Below are 22,797 nucleotides of genomic sequence, written 5' to 3' on the forward strand. Positions count from 1 at the left end.
AAAAACAACCCATTTGTAGTCTGAATCTCATAAACATACAAGCTAACTAAAGATGCTCAACTGATCCAAGTAACCTTTGCTTAACCAATTGCTTGTATTTGTGAGCCAAATACAGAGCAAGAAAAATAATTGGAGTCTTTACTCCAACAGCCACAACAAAACAAAATGTCGGCGCCTTTAAAGAGTAATTGGCCAAATGATTGACTTTTTTTTTCTTTTAATTTTTCACTACTTTACATTGAATTATAATAAAAGTTTAGTCTCACTTCATTTTAATGTAAAATTCACACTAACAAACCATTAACTAAGACTTAATAAATCAAGTCTTAATAAAAGCTCAATAAATTACAACTTTGCTGCTTAATAATAACCATCAGTAAGATAGTTGTTGGGATTAGGCATCGAGTAGGGATGTAAAATAATATCATACTTGTTAGTTAATATCCTAATAATAGACGGGTAATAAGCCAGTTGCCATTGTTTGATAGTTTAACCTTAAAACTCAGTAGAAAGTCAGAAATTAAAAACTAAAAGACTGATACATTAAAAATTTAAACTTTTTGAGCACTTTAAAAACTGTGTTTTGGGCCTGAAAACATTTAAAATGGGTTTCAAAATGCAAGAAAGTTAAAACATTTTCTCTGCAAACTACTCAGTAAAGTTTTAGTGGGAAAATATTGCATAATTTGTATGCATGCTATGTGTTCAGACTTGGCTTAGTAAGTACTTGACAACCAAAACAAAAAGGTAGACAACAGGACTGTGTTTGTACTGTGAGAAATACTAAGTGGCATTGCCAAATACTGGCCTGGCATGCAGAATACAGCATATCTAGTCATTTTTGCAGATCACCGTGAACAGGTATAGATTGACAACGCTGTAGTCTGCATAGAGACTTCAGAAAAACGTGAAGGAAAAACATATCCATTTTAGTACAACGCTGTCGTGTAAATGTACACTAAGACTGTTGGAGCGATTAAAGAAGGATTTGAACCTCCAATGCCAAACTGCTTGCTGTAACCTCCTCCACTATAATAACGGAGTGAATGGAGCTCCCGACAGAGAACGTCAACTTCACACATACTTCAGACTTTCAAAAGTGACATTTACAACATATTCAGACCAAAAAACGGCCAGCCATATTTCATGTCAACACTGAGGTTCTTTCCAACTGTAAATAGAAAAAATCCATAAAGGTATGAGCGTGTGTGTTCCAAATCTCAGCCACTGCATGTAAGTACAGCAGCATAAAGGATTGCCTGTACGCCGGAAGCCCAGTTAGTTTCCCCTCAGGGACACACTCCAGACTAGCCAACCCATAAAGCTAAGCTAAAAAGCTTGGTTTAAAAAGTACCATAAAGCACACAAGAGAAAGAGGGGCTTCCTTCCCCTCTCTCCACCCCACGGCCTGACTGCAAGAACAAAATATGAACCTCGCAGCAGCGCTTTGACGGATGACGCCATGCTAAATCACGCCACTTCCTGCCGTGGCCCTCGCCGCGGTGCAGGAGTTGTGAATTATTATGATGTATTATTACCGAACAGAGCTACGTGATATTACATTGTATGCCAAATTACAGCTGAGAAATAGCTTTATCTCATTAATTAATCATGCTAATTTATATCTTTCTGTTGTTGAGATGCAGAGACTGGAGCTGGCGTACGCACAGATGTGAGACTTTTCGAGAGAGAGGACCGTTTTGTACTGCTTTTGAAGGAAAGATTAATGGTGGGCTTTTGTATTTACAGCCTCTCGGTTGGAGAATCTGTTTCTGATAGCAGCGGTGAAAAGCAATAGATGATCTTCAGTTGTTTGGAGAGTATGTGGGCTCTCTCACACACACATACTCTCTCTCTCTCTCTTGTGTGTGTGTGTGTGTGTGTGTGTGTGTGTGAGAGAGAGAGAGAGAGAGAGAGAGAGAGAGAGAGAGAGAGAGAGAAAGAGAGAGAGAGAGAGAGAGAGAGAGAGAGAGAGAGAGAAAAAGAGAGAGAGAGTGAGAGAGCGATTGGGTCACTCTTTCCATCAAGAGTCATGAAAACATGCTCTTTTCATGGGGGTTGTTAATCTGGTCTTGCAGTGAGTGAGTGGTCTTTCCTAAAAGAAACCCAACACGCCGCACTGCCCCCTAACGGCCAGCATGTTTAACATCATCTGCAAAACATCTCCCATCCCCCACTTCATAGTCAACCTCTTTGCTGTGTATCTGTGCTACTGTGTTGCTAATGGCATATAATATGAGACCATTCTGTTTTGATCAGTGGTTCTAAATGGAGCTTTCTTCAAAACTAACAATGCACTCAGTACCTATTAAACACCTATATGGTGGTCTCAGGAAAAAAAAAAATAGTATATTTTTTGTTTCAGTGATAACCTATGCAAAAAGGTCAATCAGCTAATTAATGTCAGTTTGATGTCAGTTAAAATATTTAAGTATTGGAATGCACCCCTCAAATGTAAATAATTCACAAAAACAAACCCTTGAAAAGGTACTTACCCAATCACTGCTTTAAAACCGTTTTTCTGACTGCAAAAAAATTATAAGCATGCTTTTATCATTTAGCAGCTGAAAACATGGATATTAATATTTATTAATTATCAACTACTGAATTGAGAAAAAAAACAGTAATTATTTTTAAATGTGTTTATTATATTTGATATCATATAACAATTGTAAATATTTAGTCCTCCATCTTTAAATGTATATTGAAATTACATTTAAACAATTTTTAAACTAGACAAATATTTTGTTATTTTATTTTACACATGTACGGTAACATTTAGCAAAGTTATATTTGTTAGCAACATTAATGAAGAATTACCCAAGCATCTATTAATCCTAAAATATGTATAAAAAATAATTACTCAAATATATATAATTTAAAATACTGTTTGTATTAATAGGATTTAAAATATTTTATGAATGTAATTTTTTTTCTGGTAGTTTTTCAACCAGCATTTTTCCAAGGTACTGACAATTCCTTCATCTATCATGCTGCATTCATCTTATTTTGTGATGTTTGTATTTTTTAAGGATATCTAAATTAAAATGAAATAAAACGTACGGTAGACTATTAAATGTTGTATCTTTGACTTAAGAGCAGCTCACTTGTGAATGACTAGAGTTACAAACACAGATCATCCTACAACAATCAAATCACAAAAATTGTAAGCTTTTTTTTCAATGATAACCTATGCAAAAAGGTCAATCAGCTTATTACGGTGTCAGTTAAAAGATTCAAGTATTAGAAAGCACCCCTTAAATTTAAATAATTCACAAAACCAATGCTTTAAAAGGTACTTACCCAATGACAGCTTTTATACAATTTTTTTTCTGATGGCAAAAATGTATAAGCGTGGATTTATCATTGACCTGCTAAAAACAAATAAATTTATATTTAATGATTATCAACTATTGAATTGAGGGGAAAAAAAGTAATTCATTACAAATGTTTGTTTTATTTGATATGCATTTAAAAATGCTAAATATTTAGTCCATCTTTAAATTTATATAGAAATTACATTTTTCAAACAATATTTTAAGCATAAAAATTTAATTTGTTATAACTTTTTTTTTTTTACCATAAGCATGGTAACACTTAGCAAAATCAAGTTACATTTGTAAGCATCATTAGTTTTTATGAGCTGAAAGGATTTAATAATCTTAAAATCTATTGAAATAAACTTAAATACTCAAAAATATACTACCGGTCAAAAGTTTGGGGTGAATAGGATTTTGAAATGTTTTAAAATCAACTTCTCCTGCTCATCAAAGTTGCAATGGGTAGTGTATAAAATTGTAGGCATTAATATGAATTCAAATATTTTATGGATTTAATTTTTTTTTCTGGTTGTTTCTTTTAACCATTATTTTTCCAAGTTACTGCCAATTCTATCTAATCTATCATACTGCATTATCTAATTTTTTGATGTTTGTATTTTTCAGGAGATCTTAAGTATAAAATATAAAAGTATAAAATAAACCCTACTGTAGCCCATTGTTGTATCTGGATTCTAAGAGCATACCCTCCATGTGAAAAAACAGAAATTGAATGCATTAATTACATAATTACAGGAGAAAGAAAAATACACCCACACCTCAACATACCTGCAGTGTTTGGAAAATAGAGGAAAATCATCTCCTGCGTCACGTATGTAGACATGCCATCCATCATTGTTGAGAAACCATTACATTTGGCTTCTTAACGCTAATCCTCACCATTAGACCCCATGACTGATCGTAAACTTTGACTGATGCTATCTAGATGAGGCAAATTACATGGTTCCCATTTGCACATTCTGGGGTTTCTGCATACATTATGGTGATCCAGTCTCAAAACACTGGCTACTGAAATGGGGCCTACTTCACTTAAGAGTAATTGTAAAGCTCATGGCTGAAATATCTGGATTCTTTTGAATGATTAATTTGGGATAAATGCTTTACAGAGTTTTAAATTCAAAATACACCATGTGATGGATGCAGAATGTATGTTTGTGCTTTGCTTTAATTATGTGAATTTTTTCATTATCTAGTTTTGATTTCCGTATTGGCTGTGCTATGGGAGGCTTGCATTATTGTGTAGAGAAACTGTTTGGAGAGGTTGTAGATTGAAATCATTGTTGTAAATCATGTTTAGTTTCATGCACAAACCAATCATTTTGCTTGAAGATCTCAATGTATCACCAAGAGACAGAGGTATCAAACAAGTTTTTCAATCCAGGCTCATTGTAAAAAAGATGCTAGCTTGCATTTTTGCAAATCTGAAATATGTTGCTTAGGGCATACTTTATACATTTCAGATATACATCCTTACATGTCAGGGCTTGTCATACAGATCACCTAGCAAACCACTGACCTAAACTCTTTCTTGAAAGAACCAATAGTGTTTTCAAAAGCAGATGTAAGAGAAAAGTTCACTGAGACCACTGTATTGCCTTAATTTTACATTGATTTACCTCTTTTGAGGAACCATGCTTAACCACATTCAAACCTGAGTAGTCTGCATCACAAATACGACATTGTACAATATGAGCTACTGAGCAAAATTACCACACCAGAAAAGTTTTCCATGTTGGAGACAGACAGGCCGAGGTTAACATGTTTTATCACAAATTAGACAAGTTAAAGTCCACATAAACCAGTAACTGTAACCATTTTTTTTTCATATTGTGGCGCAGAAATTACGAGGGTTACGAGGGCAATTTTTTTCTTCTTAATTACAAACACAGATGAATCGTTTCCTACAAAATTAGCAATGTGAGCTAACAAAATTATATGGTTAGTTTTAATTTCATGGGAATTTTAAATTGTTTTGTGGTATTTATTTGGTGTTGTGGAAAAAAACTGCATATAAATTCATTATTGCTTGATAATATATGTCTGAAAATATTATTAGTGTGAAAAGAAATTATTGTTGTTTGCATCGTACTGCCCAGTAGCTTTCATTTTACCAGGGTCTGTTCTTCATACATGTATTACTCAATTAGCTGGATTTGGTTATTGACTATTTGACAAGATCCAGGATCGTTTTGTTCTTCAAAACTTATCCGAGAGTTGTTGTCATAAACAGGATTAGATCGGGTCTTTTCAAGCAAAGGTAATACATAAAATATGTACCAAATTCTGATATAGTAATTATATACACTTGGAAAAATTGTAAAAAAGAAAAAAACAGAATGCAAAATGCTTTTTTTGAAACAGCCCGTTATTCCTCACGTGGATTAAGAAACTTGAATAGGCCTAGGCTACTATAATAAAGAAAATCTGCTCTAATTGTAAAACGAAAAAATTGCTCTAAAATACTCTGGCCACATGAAAGTGTAAAGCCTGCAGCCCACAACAAAGGTGGAAAGTTATTGCGCATCATATTTAACAAACCGTTTAGTATGAATTTATTTATAATTTTGCTCACATGGATAATTGAATATTAATCAGATGATGTCATTAAGTTGTAGTGCCGTCATCCAATCGTTGCAATGCTGATGATTTTGAAGATCGATAGATCTGTCCTACACAACACACATAGTGATCTCAAATCAGTGCATCCAGACAGTTTAATCTGATTCGTGAACTTGTTTGAAGAACCAAATTAGCCAGAGATCAGTTTTCAAGATTAAAAGATCCATGATCTGCCAAATCATTTTCCTCTATATTCTCAAAGTGCCAGTAGGTGTTAACTTGCATTTTATGAAATCACCAGACCACTGTTACAGCAAAAACGTCTATAATCTTCTACTAAAGAAAAAAGGCATGCATTTTTTGTATAATTTCATTTTGAGAGTAAATTATCCCTAAATCCTAAATTATCCTAAATTAGTTGATTTATAGGTATTGTTTACCCAAACACTTTTGAGGGAGAAAAAAAAATGGAACTGGAACAGACAAATAAAGCATTCTGAACGACATTGGGGTGAGTAAACGATGACAATTATACTTTTGGGCAAAGTGTCCCTTTAACAGTTTCAGCATTTTTTCTCTAAGCTTCTTTTAGATGACAAAGGCCTGGATAAGCAAACACTGACACAACCAATGGGGAATAGCAGAAGCCGAATATAGAGCCTTGTGGGACAAGCACAAGATGTGTGTGGGAAGAGCATGAGATCAGAAGAATAAAACTAATGTTAGTAGTTAGAGGTTGTAGAGCAGCTTCTTCAGCATCACAATATACAAATAAATGAATTAAGTGATATTACTAAACTCAAATCAATAGATTATTTGAAGAAACATGGTTTTCTTGATACAAGATGAGCTAGCATTGACTGTCAGCCATTTGTGTAGCAAAAAAGTGAACAGGGAGCTAAAACTCAAACTCAAATGGGTCAAGATTTAACAAGTGACATGTCATCCATGCGTCAGATTTCTCAAAGTGATTCTCCTCTGAGATACTATTTGTAACTGGGTCGCCTGAAGTTTGTGCTTTTGTCAGGTAGAGGTATAAAAACAGAAAGAGAGCACAATCAGAAACCAGAAACAACAAATCTCCAGCACACATTTGTCATGACTGCCACTGGAAGCATATTAATTCATATTAATGGAAGCATTATTAATAAATAAACTTTTGAAGAAATCTTCCCCAGAAGCAATTTACAATTATCAAATTAAGACATAATCAAGTACTGGTTTTCCTCATTTAAGAGGAAATTGCACTAAAATAGACAACAAAATTATCAAATAATCTCCATAGTCACAGACTTTCAAATTTGAATAAAAAGAGACACTATGCATTATTACCACACTCCTCCATTGTTTTACACATAAACTGAACACGTTTTATGCATGACGTCTAGCAGATTACCATTTACCATACATACAAAAACATCGGGCCTCCATAAAGCAGCTTATGTGTATACTGTACTAACAGTCAAAACTCATGATAAGTTTTCACTCTTAATTTGAAAGTGGTTATGTAAATGGCCCCTTAGACTGTGATTTCAGACTCTACAATTACATTTACTGCTTACAGTAATGCATAAAGGCTTTTCACACCAAGAGTGAATACATAATCACAAACATTTGCCATTTTCAGTAGGGCAAAAACATGAACAACATAATCACTATGCCAGAGACATTTGTTGTTGTGCATTAACCTCACTGACCACAGAAATCATCTGTACCCACTCCATTTCTATCACAGGCCATCACGATAACCACTAAAAATGATCAGATGAGTTGACACAAGTGTTTAATGGACAGCATCAGCAAGCACAGAACATTCTTCAAGCTAAAAGTATTGATCTGCAGCCATTCCAACAAAGAATATTGTTGTTATTTATTTTAATAAACATTGCAACAAATATGTAACATGAATCAAATTGTTTCTAATGATAATATTTACTTTTAAAAAAGTTTTTATGCATCAGGAACCCAAAATGTCCTACAAGCTTCATACCACATTTTAATTTAAGAGGCACGAAACCTCATGTCTCAACTAGCGATAGGATGATTTTTGATTATGATCAATTATAAATCTCCATGATATGCTTTTAATGATTTATGATTATGGCCAATTTATGATTCTCTGTGATATGCATTTGAAGAAATATCATGCTGCAGTGTAGATTGTGGCAATTCTGGAGACTCAACTCAATTTAACTCAACATATATTCACACATCAATTATAAACTCAGTGGTCAGGACTTACACTAACGAGACACCACACATTCATAATGAAAAAGTGCTTTAATTAGTGGCTAATTACAGGACTAGGTTATCTTTCACGTCTGTTGGTGTTAAAAGCGTTCAAAATTGACATTAAAGTAGTTAAAGAAAAACAGATAAGTAACTGCGGAATTTAAAGGGACAACAAACAAATAGATTAAGCATTCTGCCGCATGTCATTAAGGCATTATTCACTTCAAATTTTAAGTGTCAATATTTGATCACTCTGATGAAATCCCAAATCTGTATTAATTATATTCTCGTGATGAAAAAAAAAGTGTATTAAAGAGTATATTGAATGTGGATGAGTAAACAGCTGGCTGTTGATATCAGGGGAGAAAAAACTATTGAACTGGGGACCAGCAATTGGGTTACCCACATACTTCTGCTAAATACACCTGTACATAAAAACTAGCAGTTTTTTTTGTACATTGTGTTTTTGTAATGTGAATCTTCGTTCTTTGTTTTATCCTTGTTATTAAAAAAAGACAGATTTAAACAATATTTGGTTATTCTTCATGTTTTAAATATTTTGTTATCTTGAAAAGCTTTTTTTTTTAAATAAGGTATTTAGTTTGTACTGCTCGGACAACTTGGAAAATAGTAAAAGTAATATCACAAAAAAAAATGTTGTAAGATTTTTTTCCTAAACTGCCCAGTCATTCAAATTGTTAATGTTGCAAAGCTAAGTAAAGCAAACTTCTCGAGAACTTACTTCTCAAGTGCTTTCAAAGCAGAACAAAGTGCTTTATATAGTAGTATAATAAATTGACAAAAAAAACATCAAACTAAAAAACAACCAATGAAACATACAAAACCAATATACAAACAAGTTTGATTTCAATTAAAAGTTTAACGACTCTTAAGAATCAGAGTCAGCGGAAGACTTAAAATATATGTATAGCTGTCACCACAAAGCTTTGGACCTAATTATTAAACTTATGACAAAAATGCTACAGTGACTGATGACTCTGAAGTTTAGTTTCAGAGATTTAAAAGTTCTCTCATAAGAGTGTATCCATGGCAACTAAGCATTTGAAACTGTCATTTATGACAGTGAAGCTAATGACATTTATAATATATCCTCCTGATCATTCCTAGACCCCTGCACAGTATCTGCATTGCTTTTTTTTTCCAAATGCATCAAGACAGACACTTTACTACCTCACCTGTAGAGAAGATCCTCATGAACACTTCTGATTGTAGATTTGCTGAGACGGTGTCTCTCAGAGAGTCAGCATTCATGGAAATGTACCTCGAGGGCACAATCTCTAACTGCTCTGTGTGTTTAAGGGGTGTGGATTCACTAATTGGAATAACCACTTGTATAGTATCAATCCACAAATCTGACTTGTGCAGCCTGGAATCATAAATCATACTACAGTATGTTTGTTCATTTGGCCCGAGGAGAAATGAACCTGGTTTCTCCTAAACTTTTTTCTTTCTTAAATCTGTCACCTGATTGAGTTTGGGATCCCTGCCACTGCTGCCTTTGGCTTGCTCAGATGGGGTTTAAAAAACACTTAACATTCAGTAATATTATTAATTTTGCTACACTGATACTATTGAATGACAAAAAAATATTAAGTAAACCAAGCTGGATTAGTGAACCAACACTTACTAAATTGATCTAAATCAAAATGAAACTGAATGATGTCATTAATATTTTTTGCAGGAAATAAATATTGAAACAACATATTATACAAGACAGTTATTAAACTGAAAAGAATCATTTTATTATTTTGGAATATTAACACTTATCAGTTGACTTGAGTTGCATAAAAAACAATACTTTGGTCTACAGAATATGGGGGAAAAAATCTGGCATTGTATTATTTTGATATATAAAAATTTCACCAGATGACTTGTTTGAAAAGAATTAATTAATGATCGAAACAAAATATAATACGTTTTAAGCCCTAATTGAAACAACCTGAATCAAATTAAACTGAATAACAACTCTTGTAATTTTAGAATAAATTTTTTCTGTAGTAACTTTGAAACTTCTAAACTTTTACTGAATTAAACAAACTCTGAACTTGATCTGAATAAAGTTGTTTTTTTAATTTAAAGTGACCAATGTTGCAACACTGTCCTTGATTACCAGTGCAATTGTAGATAAAGCACAAAAACAACTAAATTAAATTTATTTAATAGGAACTAAACAGAAATCACATGTAATTATTGAAGATTGTACCCATTTCTTATTCCCATCCCTTAAATATAAAATTTCAGCTCATACCATCAAAAAGACGTTTTAGGCAAGCTCAAGTAAAGACAAATGTGTATCAAATCTTTTGTGCTGACTGCCATTAGAATTTTAAATACTGGGTTTTATGTATAAGCAGGGTTAATTGAGTTTTTAATTTGATTTATGGGTAACATTTTTGATCCATTTGATTATCAGTGGACTGTCTGCTTAATATCTGTTGATACTGTTCCATCAACAGATCTTCAACAGAGTTTAAGAAACTTTGCAAGTACATGTCAACTTACACTAACTCCGTAACCCCAATCTATCAGTCCACTTGCAGTACAATCTAATGAGAATTAGTTAGCATGTAGATGCAATGTAACATACATACAATCCGGACCATAAAAATAAAATGTGACTGATTTATGATGACATTGGATGTATTTGTGTTGCATGTTTTCTTTGTATCATGTGAACAACACTTAGGTGGTTGTGTAATGAAGTAAAAAATTAAATTTCCACTTGTGGACAATAAAGAAGAGATGATCTGTCTTATACCAAAACAAATTCTGCAATATATACTAAAGCACTGAACAGAGCTTAATTATGACACTATTGATCGGTCCAACTGATAGTGGTTGAATTCATCCTGCATTATATAGCACACTTTATAAATAAACTCAATTAAGCACCAGACTTAGATTTACGTGGATTACTTTTGATTAAAACAGCAACAGCCAACCACATTCCCCCTGAAGTGAGCAATCTACATTCTACAGACCCTGACAATGACCAGAATTGAAGCACATTTCCACACAAATACGCTAAAGTAGACCCAAAATAAGCAAAGGATAAACAGGTGTGAGCTTGTCACTTGTCTTGTTGAGTGAAAGGCAGGCATGGATTCTCACCCAGTGGCCTGCCCAAGCGAGTCTCCATGCAAACAGGTCTTTGGCAAGCTTTGTTCTCCCCCTCTCACACCTACAGGTTGATGTTGACTCTCCTCCAAACACCATCCCTTTATTTATCCAGGGCGTTTCATTCCTCAGTGCTTTTTTTCTCTTTTTTTTCATTCAATCAGTCTTTTCTTTCACTGTATGTCTGTCAACCACCGAATAATGACAGGGTACAAGTGCCTGTTGACCTCCCTGACAGAGTCGCGCCAAACCACAGAGTCTTAGAAAAACGACTGGGATAAATCCAAGATGATTATTGCACGCCACGTTTGGTTGGATTAACTACCCCAGTGCCACTCAAAAGCATGTTACCTCTGCGACGGGCAGACTTGCAACGCCTGAAGCTTCAGTATAAGCATGGTGATGGCAGCATGATCTGGCAAGAAGCGACAAATCAATGCTTGGTTACTGTTTATTTTCTGGAGCTGCTTTTAAAACCTGCCAGTCAGGCTTTGCAATAAGAGCGTCATGAACGTATACGGTAGCTGACAATAAAAGACCGTACTGAAAGAAAATTAACTGTGTATGCAAAAGGTTGGCACACACTTTGTATATGTTAGATTGGTAAGACAACCAGGTGACACTTTACAATGAAGCATGTAATGTTTCTTCATTTTGAAAATGAATATATTTAACCATTTCTTAGTGAATAGGCAATGTATTTTGGTGCATTTAAACAAAATAGATTTATTAAACAGATATATTTATTCAAATAATATTTTAGTCACCAAACATATTTAGAAATTGAAAGATAATACAATTAAATTCAAGAAAAATACTGTAAAAACAATTTACAACCTGTAAAATTTCAACTAAATAAAAAAATATAAAATAATATTTTTCTATAACATATAAATTTAGCTGTGTTAGTTTTTGAACCGTCTTGCAAGTTATTTTGTTAGATAAGCTCCAGATTTGGCTCCAGAGCAGACTAATTTCATGTATATGCACAAGTATAATATTGTATAGCTTCCTAAGTTATGATATATTTTTAAGAGTGTACTCATATATACTGAGCACTGTACATTGAAAACCTATAAATCTAACTGGATATTTACTGTAAATTTACATTCATTAATTTTTTTTTAGCTTAGTCACTTTATTAATCAGGGGTCGCCACGGCGGAATGAACCCCCAACTTATCTAGCATATGTTTTACGTAGAGAATGCCAGCAAGCAACACAACACTGGGAAATACCCATAGACTCTTCCATTCCCACACACATACTGTACACTACGGCCAGTTTAGCTTATTCAATTCACATATAGCACATGTCTTTGGACTGTGGGGGAAACTGGAGCACCCAGAGGAAACCCACGTGAACACAGGAAGAACATGAACTCCACACAGAAATGCCAACTGACCCCGCCTGGGCTCAAACCAGCAACCTTCTTGCTGTGAGGCGATCGAACCGTCACCGTAACATCCATTGTAATTTTACAGTAAAAGAATTATATACTGTATGCAGTATAAGTTCAATTCACAAAACACTTTAGTAGTGTGGTTAAAATAACCTTCTAGAAATGAAATGTTGGATCTATTGGTTGATTTCTTGCGTCATTGGTTTCCTTACAGTTTTAAAATATAAAAGTTTACATTGCTATTGTACTCTTTACAATTATTCTACAATTATAACATTTTTTTTACATTGTTTGAGAATATTGCATTTGTTTTTACCATAAATGTCCCCCAATTGCAGCACTGATAAGTATAATATTTAACCAAAATATTTATCACAAAAATAAATTAGATTCATAAAAAAAAAATCAGTCCAAATGAAAAGTGAAAATATGTTGTTTGGTACAGTTTCAGTAAGATATAACATGAAGCTGATTTTAACCGCACTTTATAATCAAATATACGCAGCCCTAATATGCAATTAATTTAACTATTTTGAGAGATGTAAACAAAAACAACGGTTTAACATATTTCCTGTTTAACCTTTTTTTATTTCTATAGCTTCCGAGAATCCAAAAAGAGCTGTATAAATATTGTTATGAAAGCTGTTTTAACATTAAGTTATGAGTAAAATTTACTCTTGTTAAAGTTATGAAACAGTTTGATATCAATCAGGAAATGTTCATGGACCAATGACATGACAACATTTATGTGGTCCTTGACAGCAGTACAACTTATTTCTTGAAAAAAATATGTATAAATATTTATATGATACATTTAAGTATATTTTAGAAATGTTCAGGCTTAAGGCTTAATCAACACCATTAGACCATAATGTTAAGCATCTAAAATTTGACATGATCAATGGTCACCTACAATAAAAAGTGAAAATAAGCCACATTTTAGAGAATTTAAGCTAAATAATTATAATTAAGCTGTTGTATTATTTGAGTTGTATAGCTGTACTCAACATTTTACATGCATTTTGCATTTGATTTTCAAAGATCAGCACAATGAATTCTATTGAAATGAATGACAAATTGCTGTTTGTCTGCAAGTCAAAATTAATATATGATGTAAAAGTGTTCCAAAATGGCATGATTAATTGAACTAACATTGCATTGAACATAGAATATACATTTAAAAACTCTTCATGGTTAGTTTATAGTTTTAGATCTGCTTGATTTCAGAACTATTATCCAAGCATGTGCTTTATGAGCAGCAGCACACATCAGCAGTGTCTTCTGCCCCTAGTGGCCGACGGGCCTCATGAACATAAGAAATCTGTGAGATTTATCAGGGATGACATGGAAAGCAACACTGCACACCCATCAAACAAACAAAGATATTTCCTTCAGTGCCTTGATAAAATGCCGCTACTTTCCAAACAGACAGAATGTGGTCAAACCAGATAACATATTGCTGAAAGATGGTTTATCTAACATTACGACAGCACACATTTGTAATGGTTCACAAGCAGGCAGTGGGGAAACGCAGAGGGAAGGCCATCTCACAACTGACAGCAGCGTTTATGCTCTTCCATATAAAAAAAATGCATCCCAGTATCCACTAACGCAGAAGCCCAAGGACGGTTTCAGCCAGACCACCCAGTGCTGGCCCAAAGCTCCGAGCCCATTCTATGGGGTTTTCTCTTTCACTGCCCTTCTTTATTCTTTGCCTTCATTTTGTCTCTTGTTTCCAAAGCCGCAATATCCCTCCGGGTAACTACATGAGCATAACTTGCTGAAATGTGGAAAGGACTTGATGTTTTCATTAGAGATTTTTTTTTTTTCAGATACCTTTCAGTGAGATCATGCCCGGGGGAGGATGCAAGCGTCCCGCTTAGAATCGGCACTGGCCACATCGTTAATCATCAGCATCAGAGCGGACTCATCTTTGCTAGCTTTACACATGGAAGTCCCATTTCATTCGCTAACGGTGCAGTGACAGGGATTTATCCAGCGGAGGAACAAAATACCTCAGTGGAAGAAACACTAGTGGGAGAAAATGGCAAATATGTACTGATAGCATGTGGGAATGTCTGCAATTCCCGTCCACAGCTAAATATAACACACACTGACTACATTCATCTCTCTTGAGTTTTATAGTTAACGCAAAGGAATGATGAGCAAGAGTAAAACTGAACGGTAAAATGAAGTTCCTTCAAACTCAAAAATTAAAGGTAGTTTACTATACTCAATGGAAAAGAGTTAAGTAAACTCAAATTATTATATGAAGTTGATTGTGTTAAACTTTACAGCTCCTAATACGAGTTTTAAAAATATAATTTGAAAAAATACAAATATATTAAAACTTTTCTGCCCAAAACTATTTCTGTTTTTTTTTCTAACTATGAAAATCCATAGCAATATCTCTGTTACCTTTTTTCATGCTCTTTGACAAGATCATGTTGAAATTCAGAGTTACTCTGATATGCTGAGGGAAAAAAAAGATGATTACCAGAAATTAGAGTTTGTACACCACATATATATTGTTTACAGAATAACAATATATTTAAATCAGAAAACAGTAAACTGTTGCATTTAGATAGCAATAAGTCACTAACATTCTCAGTAATGCTACTTTGAAACGATGTATCGTAGATACGGTACATAACATGAGATAATTGAATTACATCTTTAAAGGAATCCACGATTATATTAGGTGGACTATATTACTAAGTACCAAGTTAAAGCTAGTTAATTGTGCCTATTAAATAAATAAGTTAATTTAGCCAATTTTAAGTCAAATGTAGGGTCAGTGTTTGTAATATATAACAGTGGAAATGTTACTAGTCTATTTTTTTACAACAACCAGCAATAAAATAATTTTGCTAATTGAATGTGAAAATAGATTTTAAGTTTTCAATGTTACAATGTTTTACAATATATTACTGTTTTAACTCCATTTTATATATATTCTTTTAAAAATTAAGTACACACAAATTACAAAAAAAAACTTCTACATAAATTCAATCTAAAGGTATTCATTATTAATCCTTTCAAATGGATGTCATTTTAACATAAAAAAATAATATGTAATTATAAGTATATTTATTACAAACTACTTGAATATGACTAGGAAAAAAAGGGGGAGGGGAGATGTGCATTTCTAAGGTCTTACAACATTTGCACACTTTTTTCCCCACTTTTTGTTGATTAAAATTAAACTTAGTTAAAAAAAACAATTAATGAATTAACATTTCTTTAACGTATGTGGTTACACTTAACTTGCCTTAAACACCCATACAACTTTAAACTCATAAGTAATTTCAATTGTACCTGTTTGTCTTTAAATTTATATCTCCTAACAAAAAGCACCATTTCATGTTCTAAAGGCTGATTGAGTCTTAGTCTCATGGACAGCAGGTCTCAGATCAGTCTTTGCATGAGCCCTACAGCACCAGTGACTAAACATGGAGGATGGGAATCTGATTAGTGATCAGCTGGAGGCAGTGAGGTCTCCCTGGGGTCCTGTTATGAGCTCTCTGTCTGTCCCACACTGCCCCCGCAGGCCAAAGGATCGCAAGTTCATTTTGTCTGGGGTCAAATGTGGAGTCAGTGCTACTGACTTTCTGACATGCAATAGAGAAAATGGTTTTAATGTAACACAATCTAATAATGGGCAAACTAATAATAATAATAATAATAATAATAATAATAATAATAATAATAATAAGTGAAAAACTGCAAATAGTGCAAATACTTTAATAACTATACTTTTATTACGGATGCTTTACAATTATTTAATTGCTATAAATGACAAAAAAAAAACTGAAGCCTGACATTTAGCATTCAGAAAACTGTTTTGTCATGCCAGAAAATCAGTCACACTGAACTCACAAATTAAAATTATTTGTGGTTATTATTGGGTTCAGTGTTACTGATTTTTCTGACATGCAATGGCAAAAATGCTTCAGTTCATTTTTTATGCATCCCAATGTGGCAAAACAAGATGAATGAAAATGCATTCAGAGTGCAGTTTCAGTTTTCTGAATGCTAAATTACAGACTAGTCTGTTTCTAATCATTTATAAAAGCATGGAAAGAGCTGAAGAGCCGTATTCGAAGCTTTCTGAATGCTCTCCAAGTCAAAACACTGACTTACTGTGCGGCACTGCTCCAGGACACCTTTTATTTTCATTGGACTCATAACTGTCAGTAGAAGATTTTATAGCCAGACGATCCTAAATCACTTTGGCTTGTTTTTTGTGTCAACACTGTCTGCCGGGGGGATACCAGGACCTCCTTGCAATGCTACCATGGGGCTAAAAGCCATTTAAAAATCAGCATTTGCATTACTACACAAAAACATTAACAAGCCAATCTCTGATGGATCTTCTTGCTAAGATCTCAGATCTGCTTAAATGCAAAAACAACAAAAAATCTTGAATAATAGAAAAAATCTAATTTATTTATTAAAAAAAACTTAATAACTAACAAAATATTTTTAGCTTAATTTACCACCATAAATTATCAATATTATTATTATTATTATTATTATTATTATTTAGCTAGAACATCACCATGAGACAGTGAGACCTGTTCAAGTTGCACACAAAAATCAGAGAGAACAATACCACAAAGTGGCCCTTCATAAAAATGGTCAGATCAAAAAAAACAATAATATCAACATAGTATCCTTTAAGACTTTGTACAGAAGATATTTAAAAGTTCTTAAGAGTCGGAAGTGTGTCAAGGTTAAGCTGGTTTTGCAGATCATTCCAAGCCATAGGAGCATAAAAGAAAAAAGCACAATTGCCAAGTTCTGACAATACCCTTGGGACTGTAAACAGAATACATGAACCAAATCTAGAGTGGGTGATTTATGTAAACTGTAAGCAAATTAGAAAGATAGGATGGTAGATTGCCTAAGAAAGACTTTAAAGTAAGTACAAATTTAATTTTCTCCTTTGATATAGGGATAACCAACCTAAGAAATGATTTATAGTTTATCATAACTAAGCTAAAATTTTCTAAAAATAATTTTTAAAGAAGCGCAAACGGATAATATTATGTAGTATTATAATAATGTTTCTATGAAGTATTTTGTATTTAATAAATAATAATTATTTTATACAAAGTAGTAATTTATTATAATACATTATATTATTAACTTGTGTCTTTATATATAAATATTTATTAAAGAAATATTGCTGCACAGATAAACACACTCTTTAAAAAAAAAAAAAAACTTTCCCTCTATAACAAGTATTTATTTTGTCCACAAGAGTAAGTGCAAAACATTTTTAAGATGATGTAGCTTAAGTCATAATATTGATAACCATACCAATAGCTATAATACTGCAGCATTTAAAAGTAAAAAAAAAAAAAAACACTGTTTGGTGCTGATGAACTGCAAACTGTTTCTTAAAATAGCCTCTGTATATGACAGGAATGTAGTTTGGCAATAAGTCCACACTCTGCACACTGCTGCTATGATCTTGGAAGAGTCAAACTCATGACTGTATTGAACTCCTCCATGGCCCCCCAGTCAGTCTGTCCAAATCCCTAGGCCCCGGGGCCCCTTTGCTCCAGAGCTCCTCCTTCCCTCGAGATGAGGGATGACTTTGGGAACTCCCAGACAGTTGTTTATGCAGCGAGGACATAACTCATTTCTCAACTAATCAAGAGCAAGATAACAGCTGAATAATAGCTTGAAAATACTGATGATATCGTCTGAGCTGTTTGCTTTAAAAGCTTGTTTGAAATAGGGAAAAAAGAAGGGGGAGAGACAAGGCCTAACCATTGCTTTGCGTTTGCTAAGGCTAAGAAATGCAAACACTCAAAAAGGCTATCAATGACCATTCGACTATGCAATCAATCCAAAGCCGATAAAGAGTTTTCTTTAAAAAAAAAAACTTCAGGTGACTTTTTGAGAAAAGTGTTTAAGGCAGGACACTGCAGGTAAACAGTTTTTTTTTTTTTAAAAAGTAGCTATCACCACACATCCACAGTTAATTGAACAGGTTTTTTAAAATGTTATGTTTAAATATGCAAACAAGACCTTATTATATTATATATGCACTAATTTTCAAATAATTCCAGCTCAAAAATCTAGACAATGGATGAAGTCTGGTTCAAAAATTGTTTCTTCGTGTTTCTCTTTTGGCACATTACAGTAGAGTAAAAGTGCTTTTCTTACTGAGGGAATTTGGGAAATCTCTTTTCATCACCCTATAATTTGAAAACACAAATAAAATTGTGAAGTAGTGTAAGTATGTAGCTGATAGAGTTTTGTGGATCAACGCAGAATAAAGAAAATCTTTTTGAAAATAAAAAAGAAGGCAAAAAACATTAATAAAATGCCATTGCTATTCAAATCTACAGACATAAATTGAGAAAGTGCTATAAAAAAAAGACGTATTATTAATTAAAGTGTATTTTAATGTTTTCATACTTTTACACAACAAAATAACAAAACACTTAACAATAAGACAGAGTGTAAAGTTTCAAAATTAAGAGTTGAAAATACAACTTGTTTTTGTCTAAGATTTTAAAAGTCCCATTAAAATGCATACTGTACATGTATTCCCAACGGAAGTACTTAAATAGCAGCCTCCCAACCATCAAGTCAATTCCTGCATTGCTGTTACTTGATAAAGAATTAGCAAGCAGCGGTGAAAATGAACGAAGCATACATAAGAGACAAACAGTATGTAGATTATTGGGTAGTGGGATTAAATAGTATCAGTGAAAAAGTTCACTGTGTTGATAGCAGCCAATCACATTTCACTGCACATTAGTAAGCAAGATATTTATAAAACACAGGACAGCTGGACTCACATCTCAGGAATGTGACAGATTAAATAACATTGCAGGTTTGAGTATATCAAAATTATCTTTTTTAATAATAGTAATTCATTTTAATAATAGTAATAATAACTACAACTAAAATTATCATTATCAAATTTATTATTTGGTGCTTTTCCATTCACTGGTATGATGCCATTGCAGGGATTTAAGATGATTTATGCAAAAGAATGTTATTAATTAATTTTTACTGAAACTTGTTTATATATTGCAGTATACTTTAATCACTTTAATAGTTATTATTATTATTATTATATCAATAATAATAGTAATAATACAAAACAACAACAACAATAATATTTTTGACTTATGTCGCTTACAAGAAGAAATTATTGACACCAATATTGTTATGATGAGGATGATAATCATTACTACTATTAAAATATTTTAAATGATATTTACAAAACTACAGCAAATTTAAGAATATCAACAACTTGGAATAAAATGGAATTCCAGGTTAGGTCTTTTTAGAAATTGGATTACTCGTAACTGAGGAAAAACTAAAAACAGCTTACTTATACTTTCAAAACAAACACATGCACAATTAATCTCACCTCTGCCAGGATGCTGTTAAAGGTATTAGTGGTGGTTATGGCTCCATTAGCATTCCTGCTACCATCTCCAGCCTCTGGCACGCTGCCCTTCAGAGATTAAAAGGGATTTAAGAAAGAGGTTGTTATTAATGAGAACCATTACTTCTGTCTACTTCAACCCACAACCCCTGTCATTAAAAGAAACTTAGAGCCACATGAAACTTGTGGTATAGAGATAAAACATTGAATTATTTGGACATTATGCAAGTGTACGAGAATTTATAGCAAAAAAACTACAGCAACGGTTTCTATTTCAGTCTTGCATTGAGTCCAAAAGTAATGATCCATGTTCAACAAAACAACCTGAAGCATATATAAACCCCTTTACTGTTTTATTTCACTTTCAATTCTGCAGCACTCTTTACAAATGCTGTAAAGGCATTAAGATCTTGATTTGCTCATTTACACTGAGCTTCAATTAGACATACATACTGTATGATCTGATCTTAGAGCTTTAAGGAGTCGTACTACAGGCAAAATCAGTTTTTCATGCACCTGTCAATTTTGACATTTTGGGGCTTCTCGGTTTCTCAATAACTGTTTTTATAATGTAAACAAAACATCCACAAAACAATTTGAAGAGTTTCCTTTTCACAATTAATCAGTGTCTCATGATTTAAATTAGAATTCACTATCTTTCTTTTTTATATATATATATATATTTTTTTTTTTTCTCAATGTTTTTTTTCCAGCATTGAAAAATAAATTTCCATTCTAGCAGTGCTTGTATATACCACATATCAGTTTTATTGGAATTTGTTTTTTGAAGGTTTTTACAGAGCGATACATTCACACATATTTGCCTGATTATATGCAACATTTTTTTAAAAGTTTACATTTTCTGAATTATTGATAAAAAGATATACATGAAATTGCCTCAGAATTATTGCTGACATGCTATTACTCACAATATGACTACTTTTTGTGCTAGAAATGTATGCCAATTAGAGTATATTTAATGAAATAATGCATATGTGACCCTGGACCACATAACCTTATGAGAGTCAGTTTTTGGAGGTCGAGATTTATACATCACCTGTATAAATACAGTATGCTTTCCCTTAACGTATGGTTGGGACAACATCTGAACAAGATAAAACTAAAGAAAATCTGTAATATGATCGCATATAAATGTCCAGATAAAAAGATGACATGCAATTACATGCAATATGACAACTTTTTGTGCTAGAAATGTATGCAAATAAGAGTATATTTAATAAAATAATGCATTTGTGACCCTGGACCACATAACCTCTTATGAGCCAGTTTATAGAACTTGAGATTTATGCAGAATAAATACAGTAAGCTGTCCCTTGATGCATGGTTAGGACATCATTTGGACAAGACGCAACTACTGAAAAGCTGAAATCTGATTGCCTTTATATCTGTATAAATCAAATGTTTAGCAATGCACAGTACTAATCAAAATATTAGTTTTGCTATATTTAAAAGTAGGAAATTTATTAAATGTCTTTATAGAACATGATATTAACTTTATGTATTTTTTATTTAAAATACAGATCAATAATTTTGACTAATATAAGATATTTAGCTTATATAACTATGCAATGTAAAACTTGGTTTGTGGTCAAAGGTCACATATCTTTAATAATTACAAAAATATTATAAAAACAATATTATATGAATGTAATCAATGAACTAGTGAATTATGCTCATAACAATAAGTTAGTTTTACCCTGTTTACCTACAGTGTCTTGCCATGCTAATCACCAGTCCTATTTCTTCTCTTAAAGGCAGAAACAAATACGACTGGACTGCAGCGGTGACACAACCCATCATCAGTTATAATTAATGTGAAGTTAAGACGAGGTGAGATGTTCTGGTATACATTGCCTGTAATTAGTCTTGGTGGCTTCAGTATTATCAGCAACATACTTGAGATAAGGCATGCTAACAGTGGGGTATTATATCCAAAGATTAGCACAGGCTTACCCTGCTCTGGCTTTCTGTGACCCACAGTCTCCATCCTCTCACCCCGGTGGTCAAGTGGGGCTCCTTGATGTTTGTTGTCATTTTACAACTTCCTAACAAGACAAGTCAAACAGTCTCTGAGTGTCATTTAATGCCAGTAAAACGGTCACTACGGCTTAAGAGCTTTGATAATAACAGAAACACGTTAACGTTCATTTAACCACAACGGTGCAGGTTCAAACATTTAAAAACAACGGACAAATAATAAAAAAAATATGAAGTATTAGAGATTACCTCAGAGAAATCAGACAATACTAAATCTCTCTGTTCGGATATTTGTGAATTAAACTTGATAATAACCCAAAATAACTCGAAATTTAATCATTTAAAACAAACACTCAGCAGTGAAACGGTTAAAGTAAAAACAAGCAGTGGCTCCGATTGTGGTCTTGTTTGCTGCAGTGCGCCCTACTGGTCACTCGAGAGAACTGCATCGCTCTAAAATACATCTGTTTCTATTGCTCCTCACAGGTTGGCTACAGCGTCAGAGGTGGACCAATAAGGAATATGAATAGTGCGAGCGATGAATTAACAGGAAAGGAGCAACTATCTGGAAAAGTTCCATTTGGCGAACGACTGGAGTATTCATTAATGATTCGAGTAAGAAATCATCTGTATTTATGGAAGTGCAAAGAGAATCAAAACAAATATGAGAGGGAAAGATTTGCATGAGAAGTCCTCATTAGACATCAAGAT

At 33.2% G+C, this 22,797-nt stretch overlaps 2 long non-coding RNA genes across 27 annotated transcripts in view; one reads left to right on the forward strand and one right to left on the reverse strand.

The window, feature by feature from the left end:
* LOC147845618 (uncharacterized) overlaps nucleotides 1-22,797 on the forward strand; it is a 349,241-nt gene that overhangs the window by 278,597 nt on the left and 47,847 nt on the right. The window lies entirely within an intron of this gene.
* The window catches only part of LOC147845619 (uncharacterized), a 388,114-nt gene that overhangs the window by 174,218 nt on the left and 191,099 nt on the right, over nucleotides 1-22,797 (reverse strand). For 12 of the 26 annotated variants that reach the window (XR_015480733.1, XR_015480736.1, XR_015480735.1 and 9 more), the window contains 2 exons: nucleotides 22,063-22,154; nucleotides 20,071-20,157 (listed from right to left, as the gene is read on the reverse strand). The exons of 2 other annotated variants lie outside the window; for them this stretch is intronic. This is a non-coding gene — a long non-coding RNA (uncharacterized LOC147845619). Of the gene's footprint in view, nucleotides 1-13,376; nucleotides 14,700-15,086; nucleotides 15,142-17,908; nucleotides 18,881-20,070; nucleotides 20,158-22,062; nucleotides 22,155-22,335; nucleotides 22,618-22,797 lie in introns of those variants that run through there. 12 more of the 26 variants (XR_015480722.1, XR_015480723.1, XR_015480724.1 and 9 more) reach the window with 8 other exon arrangements.

This window comes from Danio rerio, chromosome 3 (genome assembly GCF_052040795.2).
Source record: "Danio rerio strain M-AB ecotype USA chromosome 3, GRCz13ab, whole genome shotgun sequence".
Lineage (NCBI taxonomy): Eukaryota > Metazoa > Chordata > Actinopteri > Cypriniformes > Danionidae > Danio > Danio rerio.